General features: G+C 36.5%; 1 pseudogene; it reads left to right on the top strand.

Annotated features, from left to right (window-relative positions):
- The window catches only part of LOC131160395 (cyclin-T1-4-like), a 69,044-nt pseudogene that overhangs the window by 29,980 nt on the left and 19,099 nt on the right, over positions 1–19,965 (top strand).

The raw sequence follows: 19,965 nt of genomic DNA, 5'->3' as shown, positions 1-19,965 counted from the left end.
TCTAAGCTGACAAAATTGACAATTAATGCACCTGAGCCGATGAAAACCAAAGCCCAATATATGATGTGCATAACTTTTCTTGGTTTCATTTTACAAGGGGGCGAGGGAGACATGTTTCCCCACCTAGCTAAAGGAACAATTTGTCCAAAATAGGCCAGATAAAGGAACTATTTATCTTTTTAGTCTTAATTGCACTGGAGCAGCTTGCACTGATTGTAGTGTGTCTTCATGTGCATGATGTTAACAAAACAATTGCAAGGAAGATACATGTATGCAATATATTAACATACCTTGCTTAATGTTAGTTTATCCATTTCGATGATATGTCGAAATTGAATAGTTTTATCCATGGTGAAGAATGTTCGTTATGATAATTGGGAAAGGCTATCTTAACAGCATTTGAAATTTTAGTTATCTCTCCTTCTCTTTCTTTGTTGATAGTGTCCTTTTTTTTGCTTTTATGTATTTATTTTTCTGTGAGATGGTGATGTATAGATGAGGTGTAGACTGTAGAGTAAGCTACACAATGCTAGGTGATGGATCCCATTTTGGAATGTGCCTTGGCACTAAGGGCTACTCATTTTGAAAAGAAAGCTGGGAAGGCTAATGTTTACATATAAAAGCAATTGGAGTGGAAATTTGTATGGAAGTTAGTTGCTCTAATTGAATTGCTGCTACCTGTGAATCTTTATTGTTGGATAATTTATATAGGAATTCTTTACAAATCCAACTTTGCTTGGATGATGATGATATAGAAAAAGGCAACCTGGGGGGTTTGTTGGTGGTTTGAATTGGGTCTAATTTAAACTAAAATGTGGGAATGAGTAGTTAGAAACTAATCAAGAAACACAAACAATTTAGAGCACAAATTATAGAGCAATGAAAGAGATTAAGGGTTAGTGAAACCCAAAATCTTTATAGTGGTTTGGCTTCCTCAACCATCGTCCACTCTCTCAAGCCCTTCAACTCCTTGAATTTCCCCTAATCCAGAAAGATTTGTTACATTCCCCTTGCTTTCATGGAGACAAGAACACCGAACAGCACTGCAAAGTGTGAAAAATATTAGGAGAATTCTCAAAAGGAAGATCCGTAAATGAAGCACTAAGGAATGTATCAAAAACTCTCACAAGAAGTAGAGTTGCACAAGGATAAGTTTCTTATGATTTGATCTTAAGTTAAAATGAGCAAAAGAAGACAGAGATGAGAGAAGAGAGCTAGGGAGCTTAAGATTATGTTTGTCAAATATCTTAGTTACTGTTCATTGGCTCACTGGAGTGTGCCAGCCACAGTGACCAGGACATATCGAGGGGACCACCTATCAGTAGTCATTAATGCTCTGAAGTGACTTATCTAAGAAACCCTTAGGTTGGACTAGCTGGTCTAGTTCCTAGCAGTTTTGCCCAGAACAGTCTTCTTTTGTTAATATTTTTTTCCCTCTATGTGCCAGAACAAGATATTTCCTGTGCAGTCTAAACACATACAAAAATGTGTCTTAAGTCTTCCAAAAACTCCTCGGTGCCCCCAGGCCAAGCGTGTTGGGGGTTTTGTTGGTGAGGGGGAAGAAATATTTATTTATTTTTCCCTAATGGAGGGAATCATGGATTGTATTGGATATGGAATGAATAAACTATTTTGATGTTGAGGCTTAAGAAGATCAAATCACTAATTATTACTCAGAATTGGGTATTACTGCGGTGTTTCAAGAGGCTTGCAGTCAGGTATGCAGAAATTTGATTCTCAATGATGTTGTCAAATGTAACACTAGATTATTTTCACATTTTAGGCATCCAAAGTCTCTAGCTTGAATTTGGTTGTAAGGAACTGGCTTTAATGATAATCATTAGTGAGATTTGAATCTTTTGCTTTCCTTTCAATAAATGAACAATAAGCCCTAAGTCCCACTAGGTGGGATTGGTTACATGAATCCTTTTCCAACAATTCACTAGATCGAGAGCATTGTCCTCTACTAGACTAAGAGCTATTAAATCCTTCCTCACTACCTCATTCTAAGTTATTTTAGGCCTACCTCTACCCTTTTTCATGCCAGAAGCAACAATAACTCACTCCTCCTTACAGGTGCTCTACTAGGACTGCATTCAAATGCCCAAACCATCTAAGCCACCCCTCCCTTATCTTGTCTTCAGCCAATGCTACGCCTAAGTTATTGCATATATGCTTGTCTCGTATTTTATCTTTTAATGTTATATCACTCGTCCACCTTAGCATTCGCATTTCAACAACTTTTACTTTTTGTACATGTTTCTTAGTTGCCCAAAATTCTGAACCATAATGCATAGCCGGGCTTATAACCGTCTTATAAAACTTACCCTTTAATTTTAAGGGTATTCTGCGATCACACAACATGCTTGACGCACTCCTCCATTTTACCTAACCTGTTTTAATTCTATGTATTACGTCATCTTCAGTTTTCCCTTCTGCTTGCATAATCGATTTAAGATATCAAAATCTATTATTGCTATTAATTTCTTGACTATCTATTTTAATCTTCTCTCCATTACTACTCCTTTCATTACTGAAATTACATTTCATATATTCTGGTCTTATTCCTACTTATCCTAAAACCTTTTGACTCTAATGCAGTCCTCTAAAGTTCTAACTTAGATTCCTGATGGAGGACCACCTGTACCCCATAGGCTACCCATTTGGCACACGTATTTTAGGCGTAGGCTTAAGAAGGTTTGGGAAATATGTGTATGGAGGAACTTTTTGTACTTTTTTAGTGACTTTTTTTATAATTTGTAGTTATGTGTTTAGTTGGGTCCTATTTGTAAATATGTGTTGGTTGTAATTAGTGGTTTACGTGCTGGATATGCTAGTGGATGTAGAGTTATTGTTTGAATCAGATTACAGTTTCCCTCTCTATCTGTCTCTCCCTCCCTCCCTCACAGGTACCTGCTGTTCTTCTGTTTTTCTTCTTCCTTCTCTTCTCTCTCTTCTAATTTTGTTTCTCACCTCTTTCTGTTCTCCCCTTTCCCTATTCTTCTCTGTCTGCTCTGTCTCCCTACTGCTGCTGCTGCTTCTTCTTCTTCTTCCTACCTCAAATTGGTATCAGAGCCAAATTCGATTCAGTCCCAGACTTTCCTGTTGTTGTTCTTCCATCAGATTTGTAATTCCATTAAGAAGTCACAGGAAAATCCCAGAATACAGAAGCATTCATTAACCTGCAACTTTTCCAGGAAATTACAGTCCTGCAACTTTTCCAGGAAATTACAGTTGTGCCACTTGTTTTGAAACCCTAAATTCCAGGCAGCACTTCACAGCACCTCCCTTCAGATAGACACCACCAAAACTCCTTCCCCTTTAATATCATCTCCATTCGACCAGGGAGTGGCCCCCACGCGCTACCAGAAGCTACCCCAGCCGGCAGCCCTTCTAAATCCCCTATTTCCTGAATATTTTTTGCTGCACCTCCACCCTCACTGTAATTCCCATCCCCTGATCTACCACCAGCCAGAACCCCATCACTGGAGGTCCATCGCCAGTGGCTCACACGCTCCACGCACTGGCCACGTGTGTGTTGCCAGACTTCCTGTGTTTTGCCCAGACTCGTTAGAAATTGCTTCCAGCTTCGAAAATTTGAATTTTTTCCTAGTATTTTCAAGTTTTCTGAGTGAATACTAAAGTATCAAGCATAATTCATATTTCTAAGGTCAAATATAGCCTAATCTTTGGCTGCCCAGGAAAATTTCAGAGTTTTGAAGCCTTGTCAGCATTCAGATCGAGTTCCAACTACTGTTTGAAGGCTGTTTTCTTGAGGATCTGAGAGTAGGGACTTGAGAAACTGCTGGACTTACATTGGCATTCGATGGTAAACTCAATTTGTGCTCAAATTCTTGGGCAAGGTGACCAAAATGACAAACTCTCATATATTCTTGACTATTGTTTGTTTGACTAGGGAAAATTTGTAGTTGCATAATTCCAAGTTTCTTAATACCCTTAAAATCTGCGCTAAATTCCCCTAGTTAACTTATTCTTGTGTTCTTCTTCATACCCATACCTAGTCAATCCCATGTTGCCATGTCATGTGAGACCATATCCATTCATATGCATTATGTTTGTAGCTTCATGTTTGTGCATTGTAGTACTTTTAGGATTCATATCATTCATAGTCAATTTAAGTCTTCCTCAGAATCATTGCAGCATATTGCATTAATCATGGTGACAAAAAAAAATCATTGACCCCAATTCCACTGAACTTGCACCAAATTACACTCAATCCTTGTCTGTCCTATTAGACACTATTTAGGAATCTGTTGACCAAAAGTTTGAGGACCTCACACAGAAGTTTGACCTAGTCTTGAAGATGTTAGTCATGCCCTATTGTTGAAGGCATAGAGCCATTTGTTAGGCACCCTAATGACCCCCCATATTTAGTAGGATTAGCCCAAGGTATCCTTCCTACTCTAGGGTTTTCTCTAGCATCCAACAATATGAGTTAGGCTCCAAGTAGACTTGTTCAACCCCTCCAGCCTTAGGTCAATATAGAGTCTAGGTTTGAGGAAGGTAATCTTGAAGAGTTAACCTAACCCTAGGTATGCTCCACATTCCCCTAGGTAGGGTTGGGAGGACTTTGGAGATGTTACAAAATGGTCAAGGTGGATGTGCGTGCGTATGATGGGAAACTAGACTTGAGCTCCTTTCTATACTAGGCTTTGGAGATGGAGGATTTCTTTAATTGGTACTATATATGGGGTAAGGACAAAGTTTGGTTTGCCAAGATGAAACTTGTAGGACCAGCAAACAAGTATTGGCACACTGTACAACAAACCCTGGAATGGTTGGGTGAACCTCTTATTACCTAGAGGGAAGCAATAAGACAACGATTGAAAGAAAATTACATCCCTCCTTCCTTTAAGAGCCAATCATTCAGTGAGCTCTTGAACCATAAACAAACCACTACTATAGCCAGCTACATAGATTGATTTGAGGAGCTGATGCTTAGGAGTGATATTGTTGAGGTCACAAATCACGCTGTAGCTAGGTTTGTGACTGGTCTTAAGGAGGATGTTAAGTGAGAGGTTGAGTTGTTCTCTCCATAGCCTTTAAATAGAGCCTATCAAAAGACTCTTGTCATTGAAAGGTAGCTCAAGAGCTCTTGTAGGTCTTAGGTGAATGAGTCACGTTAGTCCAAATACTTACCTCAACCTAGGCCTACCATTCCTCAGTCTACCCTTAGAGAGAGTTTGCGAAGCAAATAGAGTCGCATCATGTTTTTGGCTCTAGTGGACCTAGTATTCCTCAAGCTAGTAGCTTGTCTTTGCAGTGTTATTGTTGCCACACTAGAGGTCATATTGCTGCCCGTTGTCCCCAACGAGCTTTAGCTTTAGAGTGTGAGATTGATGATCTTCTTGATTGTGAGGATCAGGTTGTAGATGCTATTGAGTACTCCGGAGATGAGGGTGAGCTTGTAGATGATTTTGAGGATGACCGCCATATTAGTGTGATTAGATGTGTCTTATCCACTAGCATGGATAGTGAGAAGTGGAAATGGACCATTATTTTCCACGCTTCCATTTGTTGTGGAGATAGGACATGTAGGCTTGTTATTGATGGGGGTAGTAGCATGAATGTGATCTCCAAGGGTGCTCTAGGAAGATTAAACATTAAAGGAAAGCCACACTCTTAGCCTTCTCCGGTGAATTGGGTAAATAGAACAAATCTACTAATTACTGAAAGGTGTCTTGTATCCATCCAAATGGGAGATTATAAGGGTTGGGTCATTTGTGATGTACTCCTAATGGATGTGGTCCCTATACTGTTAGGGCGATCATGGTTATTTTATCATGATGTAACCAATCATGGTAGGGAAGACACTTGTGTGTTTAGGCACAAAGATAAGAATATCATTTTGACCCCTACCAAGCCCACTCCCTAAGATCCGAAGTTAAGGAACAAGGTAGTCTGTCAAGCCCCAGTTCAAAGGAATATTCACTTGCTTGATCATAGGGCTTTTGAGCGAGGAAGCTTAGATAGGTGCATTTTAGTAGTCATCACTCGAGAGGTTCCTTCCGAGGATTGAGAGTCTTCAAGTGAGTCCCTACTTGAGGTAGACCAGTTGCTAGTTGAGTTCTTTGATGTTGTGCCTAGTGAGTTACCTAGTGAGCTATCACCTATGTGAGACATTTAACATGCCATAGATCTCATTCAATGTTCACAGTTACCTAACTTGCCACACTATAGGATGAACCCTAAAGAGCGTGCTGAATTGTATAGTTTGGTATGAGAACTCCTTGACAAGGGCTATGTGAGACATAGCCTTAGTCCATATGCTGTACTGGCTCTCCTTACTCCAAAAAAAGGATGGATCTTGGAGGATGTGTGTTGATAGTAGAGCCATCAACAAAATCACCATCAAGTATAGGTTCCTAATCCCTAGACTTTGAGGATATGCTTGACATGCTAGTTGGCTCTAGTTGGTGCTCCAAGATTGACTTGCGCAGTGGGTATCAACAAATTAAAATTAGATTGGGAGATGAGTGGAAAACGACCTTTAAGACCTAGGATGGTTTATTTGAGTGGTTGGTCTTGCCTTTTGAATTTTCTAATGCGCCCTACACTTTTATGAGGGTTATAACAAAAATTTTGTAGCCATTCATTGGAAGGTTCCTAGTGGTCTACTTTGGTGTAGGGAGGAACACTTAATACATCTTCATGAGGTCTTTGCCACCTTAAGGGAAGCAAAGTTGTTTGCTAACCTCAAGAAGTGCAACTTCTTACAGTTTAGTATGCTCTTTCTTGGTCATGTGATTTCTGTGTAGGGAATAGCCACTAATCTAGAAAAGTTTAGAGCCATTAAAGAGTGGCCTCAGCCTAGGATAATTATTTAGTTTTGTAGTTTTCATAGCTTTGATGCTTTCTATAGGCAATTCATGGGGCATTTTGGCATCATCATTGTTCCTGTTGCTGAGTGCTTGAAGAAAGGAGAGTTTCAGTGGACACCATTAGTTGCTATAGCTTTTAGAGAGGTCAAACAGAAGATGACCAAGCCACCTATACTAGGGCATCCAGACTTTAGTAGAGTTTTTAAGGTGGTTTGTGATGCCTCTGAGACAAGTATAGGTGGGGTCTTGAGTCAGAAGGGACATCCTATAGCATTTTTCAGTGAAAAACTCTTGAGATTCCAAACAAAGATATGGCACATATGAGAAAGAGTTTTATGCTGTCGTGAGATCCCTCCACCATTGGAGATACTACTTGTTACCCTAATGGCTTGTTTGATCAACAGAATAGCTATTCTTGGAATTAATAAAATATAATTTAAAATTTGAGAATCGAGGGAATAGCTATTTTTTTTTTTATATATTCCTATTGTTTCATTCAAAATGTAATATGAAAAGAACATACATCCCCATGGTGAAATTTGGAATAGTTATTCATTATATATTCCTTATTATAGAATTATAAAAAGTTTCACATTGTTATTTGCTTTATCGTAGCAGCATAATTTCTTGTATAATTAATTGTAATTAGCCTATTGATACTAATTTATTCTTGGGAATAGTCATTCTGTGAACCAAATGTAACCTAAGAGTTTGTACTATTCTTTGATCACCTTGCTTTGTGATATTTGAGCTTGTATATGAAGTTGAGTGCGAAGCATGTTAGTTGGGTAGAGTTCCTTAATGAGTACACTTTTGTTCTTAAGCATCGTTCTGGTGTTGAGAATAAAGTGGGTAATGTCCTTCGTAGAGTAGTAGTTATTCTCCATATCTTGAGAGCTGAGGTCATTGGGTTTGATCATATAAAGGATGAGTACTCTACTTGTCTTGATTTTGGGATTATCTTTTAGGAGGTGAGTGAGGACCACCTTAGGGATTTTGTAGATTTCATCATCCGAGAGGGTTACCTATTTAAAGGTACCAGTTTATGCATTTTCCCTACTTCCTTTAAAGATCTTTTAGTTTGGGAATTGCATGCCGGAGGGTTAGTTGGTCACCTGGGGAGGGATAAAATCATTGGCTTAGTTGAGGATAGGCTGTATTGGCCTTTCTTAAAGAGTGATGTTGCTAGGATAGTGTCTCAATGTCACACTTGTTAGTTAGCCAAAGCTAAGAGACACAACACCGGCCTTTATACCCCTCTGCCATTGCCATGCATGCCTTGGAGAGACCTAAGTATGGATTTTTGTTCTTGGACTCCCTAAAACAGCCCGGGGACATGATTCCATATTTGTTGTTGTAGACAGATTCTCCAAGATGGAATATTTCATTCCATGTAATATGACTTTTGATGCATCTCATGTAGCTAAATTGTTCTTTAGAGAGATCGTCAAATTGCATGGCTTGCCAACCTTTATAGTGTCTAATACGGATATCAAGTTCTTTAGCTACTTTTGGAAGACACTTTGGAAAATGTGTGGGACTTGCTATTTTCTTCTGCTTGCCACTACCAAAACGATGGACCGATTGAGGTTGTGAATTGTAGTATTGGTGACATGCTTAGGTTTGTTGTGGGATAAAAATAGGGCAATTGGGACTTTGGTGCTACCTATTGTTGGGTTTGCTTATAATAATTTTGTGAATAGGTCCATGGTTAAGAGTCCTCTTGAGTGTGTATTTTGCTACAAACCTGTGCACCCATTGATCCTGTTCTTTTGCCACCAGATGTCTGTATTTCTGAGCTTGCTAAGTCTTTCAGCTAGGGAAGAATGATTGAGGACCACCTATACCACCTAGGCCGCCCATTCGGCACACGTATTTTAGGCGTAGGCTTAAGAAGGTTTAGGAAATATGTGTATGGAGGATCTCTTTGTACTTCTTTAATGACTTTTTTTAGTATTTGTAATTATGTGTTTAGATGGGTCCTATTTGTAAATATGTGTTAGTTGTATTTAGTGGTTTAAGTTTTAGATACGCTTAGTTGTATTTAGTGGTTCTTCTTCTTTTTGTTTCTAAACCCACCAAAGAATTTCCCTATTCTAATATATGCTTTCCCTAGGTCAATAAAAACCATATGTAACTATGTAAGTCTTTCTTCTTTTCCCTAAACTTTTGAAATCCTTGTTTCTAGTCTTATTCTTTTATTCAATTACCCTTCCCATATTTCATTTTATGACTCATAATCTTAATTCCACGATAGTTATTACAATTTTTAATTTCATTGTGTGACTCATAATCTTAATTCCATGATAGTTATTACAATTTTGAATATTGCTTTGTTTTTGTATAAAGATATTAACATGCTTTTCCTTCATTCCTCTAATATTTTCTTGGTTTTTATAATAATATTGAATAGATTAGTTAACCAAATATTTCCTTTATCCCCTAAACATTTCCAAACTTCAATTGGTATATTATTTGATCCTATAGATTTCCCACTTTTTACCTTTTTATAACGCTGTCTTAACTTCAAGGACTCCAATTTTGGGACTAAATCTCCTATTTTTTAGTCTTCTCCTCATTTGTTTCTTCCAAGTTCAATCTTTCATTTTGGTATTCATTAAACAACTTGTCAAAGTATCTTCGCCACCTCTCTTTAATGTCTTCTTCTCTAGTTAAGACATTGTAATTCTCACTTTATATATTTTACGTCACCTAAATCTTTACATTTTCTTCTCTAGCTCTAGCAAGTTTATAAATGTCTCTTTCTCCTTCGTTTGTATCTAGTCTAGCATAAAAAGTATCATAAGTTGTTCTATATTTAGCTTCACTAATAGTCTTTTTTGCCCCCCCCCCCTTTTTTTTTTTGGATATTTTCTATATTTCTAGAACTTTGCCATATTTTATACCAATTACTTTTTTTTGTCTTGACTGCTTTTTGGACTTTTTTGATTCCATCACAAACTTTTTTTACTACCTGAGTATCTTCTTTTGGATTCACCTAAAATCTTTCCCGCTATGATAGGGTTAGACATTTTATTCCAAAGAGTACTTGCATCCACCTTACCTCTGACTGTCCAATCACACTCTTTGATCATTTTATCTTTGAATTTAATTATATTATCTCCCTTCAAGCTCCACACATAGTCCTTTTGTGCTGATTTATGTTACCCTTTTAGTATGTATATCTAATACTCCAAACTTTTACTCAAGATACCTTTTATATGAGGAACTATTGAACTCAATCACTTGCTGTTGTTGCTCTTCAGTTTTCTGTTGAGGTCTATCTTGTGGAGGTATTCAAATTGGATCAACTTGCATTTCTCTTTCTAATTTGTCTAGTTGGTTGTTTCATGTCCCTACATCTTCTAATGTGAATGCGTTGAATCTCATTACATTTGCAAAGCAATCTGCCCTTAAAAAATATATGATAAATGCTAGTAGATTTTATTTTTTTTTATTTTGAAAGCTATTGAAAAAAATTTAATCCATTTTTTCGGTTTAAAAAATGATGATTAGTTGTGGTTTTTTGACTAATTGCATTTGAAAAGAACCAGTTGGATATGTTCGATCAGTGACTAACTATGCTGCTTATTTGTTGCGAATTGCAAGATTCAGATCATGAGTCATAAGTTTTGAATCAAGAATTGTATGATTCATGGTTAATTATAGTTTACTTTGATTCACCTACTAAACTTAAATTGGTAGGCTGGTGCATCTAATTGAATCATGTGATTTGAATTGAGACTCATGCTTCTGCCTAACATAGCTCATCTGCTTTGCAGACCATCGCAACGGTCTGTATGTTCCTTGCAGGGAAGGTGGAAGAGACTCCTCGCCCACTAAAGGATGTCATTCTCGTTTCTTATGAGATGATTCATAAGAAGGATCCCACTGCAGTCCATAGAATCAAACATAAGGTATCATTTCTGCTAACAGTGCTTTAAGTAGATTATTTTTGTAGTCTCCCCATTCTTTTGTAATATTGGTGTTATTGTTTGAAAATGGTTTTGTAAAGCTCTAGACGAGTTAACACAGTATTACCATCGGTTTAAAGTTGTTTTGGGAATTATAATTGGGATGTGCTCCAAAATAAACCTTTTCTCCTTAGTAGACAAGTCAAGAAACTTTTTATTTTTGTACTCATATCCTGTCGCTTCATGAAATTTAATGCTTTCGTAACACATTGGTCAAAGCCTATATTTTGACCATTGGTCCCCTTGAATTATATTATGCAAATGGTTTTAGTTCTGAAATGTCCCCCAGATGCTTGTTTTGGTTGAGCTCAGATTGCTACCTACTCATGTATCTTCTTACTCAACTAACTCTATGGATTTCCACCTTTCTAATTTTGCCATTGGAGCAAATGCTTGTTTTTCTGTTGTGGATGCCATTCATGGAGACAGTTCACTTGTCACACAAACATGATGGAATCCAATGCTATGGCAAAAATTTAGATTTCATTTATCACTAAATAATTGTCCGATGTTTTTCCTTGTCTGATGTTTTTCTCAATCATAGTTGCATGAAGTGCTTGTGAGGAAGCTAATCAAATGTGTTATAAGCATCTGTATATAAATCTCACACACATGCTAGTCAAACATTAAAAGCATGTTTCTGTGGGTGTTGTGCAACACATTTTTTTTTAATATGATTTGGGGGGGCTATTTAATATTTATATTTTTAATATATATTCTTTACTCAATACAATAAGATTCGCCACACTCAAGTATATTCTCAAAAAATAACATCTTGACAGTGCATGCTGTGCATGCATGTGCGTGTGTATGGAACTCCCTTTTTTTAATAGGATGTGTGGAGCTGAATAGATAGTGGGAATCACCGCATTCTAGTTCAAACTGTTTGCATTAAGTGAAAGAAATTATTCCTATAATAGCACCTCAGGGCCATGTTTGCTTGCAGAAAATGGTTTTATTTTTCATTTCTAGTTTTCTAAAGAATTAAAAAAATGCCATTGTGTTGGAAAATATCTTTTTCTTTTTTATCGTTTTCAAGCCTTTTAATGCAAATGTTGTAACTAGCTTTTTTTTTGGAAAACTAAAAGTGAAAAATGAAAACTGTTTCTCATGATGAGTCCTTGACTGTATTACATAACCCTGCATATGCTTGTGTGCGTATGTGCATGTGTGTGTGCATCAATATTTTTCTGAAAAGCATATCAATGCAGCCAGCATGGATGATTTTATTTTTATTTTTGTGCATGGTGACCTATGAACATTGTACTACAAACATAGACACAACAAAATGTATCACAACACATTAACACTTAAACATCTGAAAATACCAAGACCCCATGATAAATCATGAAACGCACATGCCATTGTTATGATGATTATTCTTTTTCAATTTTTGTAATTGAAGGTGGAAGATGGGTATCGTACCACTATAAGAATATGATGCATGCAAATGCAGTGGAAAATAAAGTAATAAACTCCTGTTGCAAATCCCTTATTTGACCTTGTTTGAGTACGAAAACTAGATAACACCAACCCTTGGATTTAATGGAGTTCTTCCCATTCTCTTTCAATAGCTGCACAAATGCATTTCCTCCAAGTGTATCAACACAAGTTAAACATCACCAAGAAGCCCCATTATGTGCACACTTTCCTCCACTCCTAACAGTGTGAGAAAGAGAGAGGGTGAGGGATAAGGAGAGTTTGGAGGGGTGGGTGGGGTGTGAGACTGCTTGTGTTGGGTGCTCTCACCCCCCCCCCCCCCCCCCAAAAAAAAAAGAAAAAAACAACATTGCTGGGCAAGTTGACAGAGTGGACAGTCCACTGGGTCCTCTCTAAACCTAATCTTAGCATTTAATTTTTTACTTTTTTTACAATTTTGCCCCTCCTTTATTCATTTCATGCATTTAGCATTTCTTAATAGTACTTTGCTCCTTCTGTATGCATCACCTTAGATTCAGTCTAACTTGATAATTTGTATAATGGAATTAATCTCCATTAATGTCTCCATTAGAACCCTTTTCAATTTATTTGATTTAGAAAACCTTCTAATTCTCCTAAGTTGCTTAGGACATTCATTATGCATGAGTATATTATGGCAATCTAGAATATATTGAATTGGAGAGAACGTATTTTGTATAGTTATCATGTTATAGATTTCTTATCAACTAATGTTCTTGAATAAAGTATTAGGATGTGGAATTACTATAAAATCCCTATGTTTTCATATGTTCATGTTTGAATTTGAATCTAGAAACATGATTATATACTATTTTTTAGTCCTCATTTCACCTTGGCTAAAGATTTTCTTGTGATATATGAGTGAGAAGACGTTCTTTCTCTTTTCTATGGCTGATAGATCCCATGTTGTGCTCTAATATGTCAAAATTGAATTATTAAAGCCAACATATATGTGTTTGGGTTTCTTAATGAGAATATAGACACATTTTATGCTCAAAGCTGATGTACATGACAATTGCATGGTCAAAGCTCATAGACAGGACAATTGTTAAGCTTCAGATCTAGGAGATAGTTCACATAGGCGTAACTAAGTAGTTTTACTGTACTTAAGTTTATTTATTCTCCAAACAAGAATCTCAGTATTTAGCTTAGTGTCTCTAGCAATTCGTATGAGGTAGACGTAATGCAAACTGGTCTACAGTGCCTGATTGTGGACCTTTGCCAGAGGGCTACTTAAAGAAATATATTTTTTTATTTTGAAGGAATTTTTAGGCTTTATAAAAATTCTATTATTTTAAGAAAAATGAGATTTTTTATATTTTTATTTTTTGAGAAATGTGGATTTTAGAGTGGAAAAATGATATTGGATTCTTTTGCAAGTATGCTAGGATGTAGGCAGTCATTATTCCTTAATCACGAAGGCCAAGTGGTAGGAATCTTGGGTTGGGAACCTCAGCCCACCTTGTTTAATTTATTTAATCTTCAACACCAGAACCTACCTACCCTAAGGTAAGTACCACTACCCCATTTTTAGATGGTATGAATCCCAGTGGATCATCACCTTAGTTTAGCAATCCTTAAGCAATAGGAATCCAACAAATTATGAAGGAGTTGCCATCCTATTATTTTTTGGAAAAAATTAGCAAAAAAAAAAAAAAAAAAAAAAAAAAACCAAACTTGGAAAGGAAGGTTCAAGCATTATATCACAAATGGTGAAGGTTAATGGGCCTTGCTAAAGACCCATTAAGCACCCCAATTTGGCCCTTTAATCTTCTCTTTAGCAAATCTGTGATCATAAGATCCTTGGGCTATTTTAAATGCACAGAAGACATTTACATCAATATGAAAATTAAATAAACTAGATACATGCTTCATTTCAATCCTAAAGAAATGTTACTTAAGATCTTTATTGGTGTCATGCTAACGATGAATGAAAGTGCAATTGTTAAACCATGACTCAGTGCATAAGCCTATGTGAATGGCTCAAGTTGAGTAAGCCATGGGGGCAAAAGCAAATGAACAGTCAAAGTAAATTATCATAAAGAAAAGCTGTAAGAAAATGAATATTCAATGCAAATTAATCATAAAGTGAAAAGAATTTTCTAGCAATCAAGAAAAGCACATAAAAAAGGTTTTATCCATGGATTTTGCAATTGGGGTAAAATCCCAAATTGCCTACTTACCCCCTTTAAAATGTGGAATCAAGTCCTTAGTATCTAAGGGTCCTTAGTAAAGAGGGTGGCCAAGGCATGGGTTGTGCACATGGTTTCCACACATCCAAAATGTATGAGCATGCAAGATGCAAACAAAAATAGTCAACTTTTTCACACATGCTCTCTATAGAAAACATTAGTCTAAAATATAAATTCATTCCATATGGTAGAAAAACATTGATGCACGTGTTCAAGCATGATCTCCAAGCATACAATTATCCTAGATATGTTGTAAGTAGCATATCATAATTAATACAAGAGAAGCTTGACTATGCAATTTTTGAAAGGTACTGTGAAAGTTCGTCAATACCTCTCATTCAGTCTCTCTTTAGCTCTTCTCTAATATCTCCCCCAATGAATGTAGTGCAGTGGAATACTTATTGTCCTTTCTCCTGGCCAAAATTTTCAGTAACTATCTTGTCTTTGGCCTCCAAATTACCGTAAGAGAGCCACTTAAGTTACCAACGTGCCATACTAGCAATTTGAGTCCTAATTTTGACAACTCACACTCCGACCCTCAAAGAGCCGGCCCTCAAAGAAAGTGAATTTGTGTCGTTGGGGGGGGGGGGGGTGCTCAAGATGAGGTATCTACACTAATTGACAATCCTGTTACTAGAAGGATTTTAAGAATTAATTGCTATAAGTATTAAGTCTCATTTTCTTAATCCTCTTTAAGAACATATCTTCTTAGATAGATTCTATGGACTTAATTCATCCAAAATCCAGCAAAGATAAAAAGAAGAACATGAATAAAATGACATGTCTTTTATTAATTATAATATGAAAAAATAAAAAATATTTCTTCAACTATTTGGCTTTTAGGACAGACAACTAACAATTAAATCAACAATTAATCCTACATTTGAATTGAGAGAGAAAATCCAGTCTCACCAAAGTTCTGTACATGTAAATTGTGTCCTTTGAAGATAGATATTTGATAAGAATGAATACAAATAACCATTGAGAGCAAGATAATTTCAACTTAATTTAAAAACATAACAATTTTAAACCCATATTATATGACATTAATAAGTGGGTAACACACAAAATGATAATGCTGAATTCCTTTGTACAGTTGCACTGACTACAAGGTAGAAAACGTGCTTGCATGAAGAGCCAGAGAGAAAACGTCTGCATGCATGGGAACTTTTAAGAGCTTAACTTGATGCATGAAAAAAAATACAGATTAAAAAGAACATGCATGGAAAGGGGCTTGATAGCACATCCATGCATGGAGCCTATGCATTTTTAAAAACTATAAAATAATTGATTAATTATGAGTAGACATGCTGACAACAAATTAAACTAATAAAATATTTACATTTTGATCAATAAAAATTGCACAGATCAAAGTACGTCAACAAAAGCTACAAAGCTAAGTTTTGTTATCCTCAAGATGAATCCTGTGGTATCGACAAGAGTTATTTTAGCAAAGTATGGTCTTTAGTGCAATGGTTGGATTCCTAAGAAAGTTAAGAGGCCTTATGGAGTGGGGCTTGAAAGCGGGACTAGCAAAGGGTTTGAATTTTTGTTGTATCTTCACAGCAGGCAATGACGAGTATGTCTTCTTTTGCCATGAAAAGTGGCATGAGGAGTAGCTTTGATGTCAAATCCTGTTACTTGCCAATTTTGAAGTAGGCATAGAGGGGCACTAATCTAATTTCCATGAAATGCATTCTGGTGCTTTGTGCTCCTTCCAATGCTGGCCTCTTATTTATTTAGTTATTTATTTTTAGTGGGGGCTCGAGGAGCAAGATGTGAGGAGATTTTAATTATTGATAATCTTCAAACAGTGAATAGTTCCTATCTCTGCAGAAAATAAGCTGCATCTGTTCATGATGTTTTGTTAGCCTGTAGCTGGGCTAGGCAACCACTGGACTTGGCTCTCTTAGTTTTGTGTTTTCTCCTTGATTGCTGCTAATTCATATGGGAATGAGCTTTGTGCTTAAAGGGCTGCAAATTATTAATTATTGTACAGATATAAAAAAAGTTCTTGATTTGATTTCTCTGCGTTCCTTGGTTTTTCTGGGTTTAGCGGATATAATTTTTTCCATTTGTAGGCCTTTTAGATTATTATTATTAATTTTTTTTTTCAAAATTTTAGGTTTAGTTATGTTGCTCATGATCCTTAGTTCACATCTACTGACTCTTGACCCATAGTTTACATATACTGGCAACTACTGTATTCTACAAAAAATCTTCTTGCTATAGTATTTATTATAATGAAATGACAAGCTAGTCGTTATACCATTGACTGAAATTTATTTTAGTTAATAAAATTAAGGACTCGTACTTATTAATTTTATTCGATTAATGTTGTCATTCAAAGCAATTTAATGATGTTTACGAATTGGAGGGTGAGAATTAAGGGAATATCCCCGTCCATTGATCAGTTGGGCCCTAAAAGGAACATGGATGCCATTGTTTACAAAGAATGTATACATAATTTCTGAATCATTTTAAAACTTGAAGCCATAATGAGAAGGCATAATCGTTTTAGGGCTAAAACATTTTGTGTGTGTGTGTGTTTTTTAAAGTTAGGCTCCTAGGAACTAATAGTGGTACAGCATGTAATTTCAATTCAACATTTTATGTTTGTTCCAATTGTAATAATTGGGATGACAAATATATGTTACAAGTCCTTAATTGCAACAATTAAAAGTATAGGGATGAAAAGATTTCACTTTATAGTATTGGGCCCAACTTATGATTTCACTCTATTCATCATCATCATCATCATCATCACTATTGCCACTGCTATTATGTTCTGCTTCATATCCTTGGTTCACTAACGGATCTTTATCCTATATGTAGGAGGTATATGAACAACAGAAAGAACTAATATTGCTTGGGGAGAGAGTTGTACTTGCAACTCTAGGCTTTGACCTCAATGTTCATCACCCATACAAGCCACTTGTTGAAGCAATAAAGATATTCAAAGTTGCAAAGAATGCTCTCGCTCAAGTTGCATGGAATTTTGTCAATGATGGGTATGGTTGAAATGTTGTTCTTCCCTTCCACTACAGATAGATTAATTTTAAAAGTATCTCTTTTCTACTTCACACATTGGAAAGCGTGTTGCAGGCTGAGGACATCACTTTTCTTGCAATTTAAGCCTCACCACATTGCAGCAGGTGCCATCTTCCTTGCTGCGAAATTCCTCAAAGTAAAGCTTCCATCAGATGGTGAGAAGGTCTGGTGGCAAGAATTTGAAGTCACCCCACGCCAATTGGAGGGTTGGTGCCCTTTCCTTATTTCTGCAAAATTATATATTATAAAAGTTTGATTCTCAAAGTTCTTGTATGATGCAGTGATCCCTTTTTTAAACCTTACCCTCTTGTTAAAGTCCATTACGATACTCTTTTTTTTCCTCTAATCTACTCCCTTAACTACCCTAAGCTCTTGTGCAAATCTACATAGTGTGTGCATGTGGCATATCATTATAATTTATAACATAATGTTTTGTTTTTGTTTTTTTTCACCCTAGCTTCTTGCAAGAACTCGTTACAAATACAGTCTCATGTGAAAATTCATTATATTCCCTACGTTTAGTGATACGTTTTTACCCTACCCTTTTCTGAGACCTGACTATCTATTTATATTGTGCGCTTATAGGTGTTGCATTTCACATAAAGACAATTGTATTTTAAAATTGTTTACCTTTTGCCTGTCCAAAGAAGTTTGCCTCAAGGACATTGTGATCTTCAATATTACATTCCTTGAAATGTGGCATGGAGTTGAAGAGATTTGTTCGCTTCCTTAGAAATTGTCAATATCGAGTTAAAAGTAATGTAAACAAAGAGTTGAGCACATGCCTGGCATTTGTTTGCACTGATTAGTTAAATTTCATCTTGGTTTCCAACCATATAACTAATTGTCTTTTATGAAGCATTACTTCCAATGATGTCACCTAGGGCCAAGTATTCGAAAAAGAAGAAAAAGTAAAAAATAGGTCTAGCACTTTGGAATCAGCTACAACAAACAGATGAGTACAAGCATCAAAGCAGATCAGAATTTTCCAGAAGTACATTTATTTATTTATTTGATTTAGAACACTTGATGTCAAAATTTAAGAAACTTTCAGGTACATCCAAATACGAAAGATAAAATCAACAATCCCATGGTTTGCTGAAGACTGATTCAACCTTCTTTCTGTTTTCTTTGGTTTGTCTCCATTGCGCATGCCATGTGACTTTACCTAGTTTTAAGGTTACGTTTCGGCTTGGGAACCTGCATAACCCCGTGTTTTGCATTTTGCTAGATTCGGGCTCTGATCGCTCACCCAGTCCATGCTGTTGGGCTCCAATACTTGAGAGGGTAGTATAACTAATTAATCTTCATAGCTTGTTGCTAAAGAAGCATGGGCTGCATTTGAATCTTTTGACTCTGCATGTGACGCACTATAGCATCCATTATACCTTCCCTTTACTGGCCTCTACATAGCCTGATAGCATAGCCTGATAGTTTTCTTGTCAAATCTTTGAAACATTCTTCTGTTTCCTTCCTTTTAACTGGCAGAAGCCTGTTATGATCCTCCTTGTTATTGTGATTTGCATTGGATATTGGATTTGCGCATTATCAATATTATTCCTTGGTTTCTGTGAATCACCTTGACGCTCAAAATAAACTATCATTGGACAAAATTGGGATACGGCGAAAGTTCTCACCGAAGTTTGGAGTTATTGCAAAGCCGGACAATAGCAAGTATACTGCATGTAATACAGAATGATTCTAGTTTTCTAACACATATGAAGTGTGTACTTTGAAGTTCCCTCGAAGAAGTATGGCCCTTTTTCCTAGTTTGGTCGGATAATCAAAATTGTCAAAGTAAGCATTGGGTAACCGGCCAAATGATTCTGAAAATTGTGCCAGTCCTAAGAGAACGACCTTATCTTTAGTTTTCTGCATTTTCCTATGTTTTGGGGGGAGGGGGGGGGGTGGTGTTACAGCTGTTCCCCTTGCACTTTATCCCCACTATAGAAGTATTGGAAGACCATGGGACAAACTATACAACAACAACAAACGAAGCGTTAAGTACCACTAGGTGGGGTTGGTTACCCGAATCTTTTTCTGCCAATTTAAATGATGGTGGGCAATTTCCTCTAGTAAATTTCACTATCTTTTTCAAAGTTATTTTAGATTTGCCTGTACCCTTCCTACTAACCCTTATAGTAATGAGCTTACTCTTCCTCACTAGTGCATTATTTGGCCTTGTTGCACATGCCCTAACCATTTGAGCTGCCCCTCTCTCATCTTATCTTTGACAGGAGTTGCGCCTAACTTACTGTGAATATCTTCATTTTTATAATTTATCTATATGTTCATTCCATAATTTATCTTTTAACATTATTAGATCTATCTCCTCTTCTTCCATTTTAGACTTTCCAATCTTTTTGCAATGTTTTTGGTCATTCTCCACCTTCCCACCTCCCACCCAGAAGTAGATCAGTGACGCAAAATCCAAAATCTGCTGTGATC

The sequence above is a fragment of the Malania oleifera genome, chromosome 7 (assembly GCF_029873635.1).
Source record: "Malania oleifera isolate guangnan ecotype guangnan chromosome 7, ASM2987363v1, whole genome shotgun sequence".
NCBI lineage: Eukaryota > Viridiplantae > Streptophyta > Magnoliopsida > Santalales > Ximeniaceae > Malania > Malania oleifera.
This window is presented reverse-complemented; position numbering and strand designations above follow the sequence as displayed.